Raw genomic sequence first — 311 nt, 5'->3', positions numbered from 1 at the left:
GTGCCTTAAGAGAAGCAGAAAAGGAAAAGAAGAAATTTTTTAAACCAGAAAGGAAAAAATAAGGATATAAAAAGGATCTGAGGAAAAGTGGTAAATTTAGAAGATAGTTAAAGAAAATCCAACATACATAGAAGAAAATCAAAGCAAGAGAACATAATGAATAATAAAGACTATACAAAAGTCTTCTTGGGGTGCCTGGCTGGCTCAGTTGGTAGAACTTGATGTTGGGGGTTGTAAATTTGAACCCCATGTTGGGTATTGAGATTACTTAAAAATAAAATGTTTAAAATATAAAAAGAAGTTCATTTGAA

The sequence above is a fragment of the Crocuta crocuta genome, unplaced genomic scaffold, assembly GCF_008692635.1.
Source record: "Crocuta crocuta isolate KB4526 unplaced genomic scaffold, BGI_CrCroc_1.0 scaffold1270, whole genome shotgun sequence".
Taxonomy (NCBI): domain Eukaryota; kingdom Metazoa; phylum Chordata; class Mammalia; order Carnivora; family Hyaenidae; genus Crocuta; species Crocuta crocuta.
The sequence above is the reverse complement of the archived record's forward strand: the minus strand, read 5'-3'. Positions refer to the sequence as shown.